This window comes from Macrobrachium nipponense, chromosome 3 (assembly GCF_015104395.2).
Source record: "Macrobrachium nipponense isolate FS-2020 chromosome 3, ASM1510439v2, whole genome shotgun sequence".
Classification (NCBI taxonomy): domain Eukaryota; kingdom Metazoa; phylum Arthropoda; class Malacostraca; order Decapoda; family Palaemonidae; genus Macrobrachium; species Macrobrachium nipponense.
Window position 1 is genome coordinate 12,156,881 of NC_087202.1, and position 2,500 is coordinate 12,159,380.

The following is a 2,500-nucleotide window of genomic DNA, read 5'->3' on the forward strand; positions in this document are numbered from 1 at the left end:
GGAAAATTCCTTTACGGAAATAAGGGAAAATTCCTTTACCGAAATCAGGGAAAATTCCTTCACTGGAATAAGGGAAAATTCCTTAAATGGAATAAGGGAACATTCCTTCACTGGAATAAGGAAAAATTCCTTAAATGGAATAAGGGAAAATTCCTTAAATGGAATAAGGGAAAATTCCTTCACCGGAATAAGGTAAAATTCCTTAACTGGTATATGGAAACATTCCTTCACTGGAATATGGAAAAATTCCTTCACTGGAATAAGGGAAAATTCTTTTACTGGAATAAGGACAAATTCCTTCACTGGAATAAGGAAAAATTCCTTCACTGGAATAAGGAAAAATTCCTTCACTGGAATAAGGGAAAATTCCTTCACTGGAATAAGGGAAAATTCCTTCACTGGAATAAGGGAAAATTCCTTCACTGGAATAAGGGAAAATTCCTTCACTGGAATTAGGAAAAATTCCTTCACTGGAATAACGGAAAATTCCTTCACTGGAATAACGGAAAATTTATAGCTTCGTGAAGAATAAATTTAAATTCGGCTGCGGACTTTAACAATGGTTATTCGCTTTTAAAAAAGGGGATAATCCATTACCTCAATGGCCCATTTCCTCTCTCTCTCTACAAACACACATGAGGATGTATTTATAAATACATACATACATACATATGTCTATATATAGATATGTGTATAAATGTATATAATATCTATAATACATAATTATAATTATATATATAATATATATATATATATAATATATATATATATATATATATATATATATATATATATATAAGCGAATCCCACAGGAAAATGATAGTCAGAAATCCAAGCGCTTTCGTCTTTACTCAGACAATGTCTGAGTAAAGACGAAAGCGCTTGGATTTCTGACTATCATTTTCCTGAGGGATTCGCTTATTTATGAAGTCACGTGCATCTACAGTGATTTTTTAAGCATATATATATATATATATATATATATTATATATATATATATTTACATACATACGCATTAAGCTACAAAATGTCCTTTAATATCTATTTCGCCCTGCCTCGGATTTAATATTTTTCATATACGTTAACCGAAAGAGGGGAATTGCATTTAGAGGTGGTTAAACTGTAGAACACACTTCTGTTACTGTCAGCAGAGGGTGAAACTACAACACAAATAATTTTCTCATTGATAACAACGGGAGTGCAAATGATAACTTTCTCTATAAGCGTTTTTAGTCGATCTGGATATCAGGTGAAATGCGTTCACGTAATTCGATCTCTGCTGGAGACCACATTTATATTTGTCAGTGACGGGAAAACAGAGGGGATAGGAGTAAGAGGAAGGCGGTAAGAGAGAGAGCAGAGGAGACGAGAGAGAGAGAGAGAGGAGAAGAGAGCAGAGGAAGTACAATTGTCAAGCTATCCATAACTTAAGTAAAATGTGAGCTACATCCACATTACATCTGTATAATATTTCATGGCTCAAATCTGACAATAACAAATTCTGGAGCAATCACGTTCCCAAGTTTAATATTTAGCAGTTTATTTGACTGTCAACGTTGGGAAGATAATTTGCTAAATCAAACCCGTTAAAAAAATATAAAAATATAAAAAAACTTCTATTGGAATCGATGAATGTTCTCCTGGTTTTAAAGCTTGTTGTTGTAAAGGTGAAGTATTGACTGAGTCATCTGGTATCCTCGTGTGCTACGGCCAATATTCTCCTAAACTGATTTATTAGGTATGATGAGGCCTGGGGGTGGGGGGGGGGGGGTTAGATGTGGAGGGGGAGGAGTAGGGATAGGACGCGCAAAGATAACCTCTATTTAGTAAAGGATTATAAGGTTACCCATCATGCTAAAAATATAAATAAAAACTAAACAAGTGTTTCAATTTAATACAATTATTTTTTTTATCTACTGCATACCTGGGGGGGGGGGGGGCTGTGGGTGGGGGGCAATAAGAGAGGAAAACAATCTTTTACCGGCTCTTTGGTTAATACGTGATTAATGTTTTATATTTTTTGTATGTGTATATATATGTATATATATGTGTATGTGTGCTGTTTCCGTAGGATTTACCACAAAGACCGAGATCATTAAGGGGGGGGTTGTTGTTTGGGGGTGGATATCCTCAGAAAGTCTACCTTAATAACCACTTAAAGGAAAAGACCTGAGAATCCTCTGTGGTATGTAAACTTAGTAACAACAAATTAATTTGACGGCATAAACGGTTCCAAGCCAAACAAAACTAACAACCAAATTCTCTCATTAATCCGCAAAGGTCCTTAGAAGAGCACATATATCCTCCAAATAGGCCATCTGGACGCTATTTACGGATTCCTTGCGGTACTTGGAAGACAGTCATTTTAAGGCTGTCTGGACACCCCACATCAAATTTGCCCTTAGGAAACTTTAGAAGACCCCTTACCGAGCCATTAAGGGTCGTCTCCTGCTGCCCTTAATTACTCTGTAAGACCACCAACTGGTCTCCCTCGTCAACC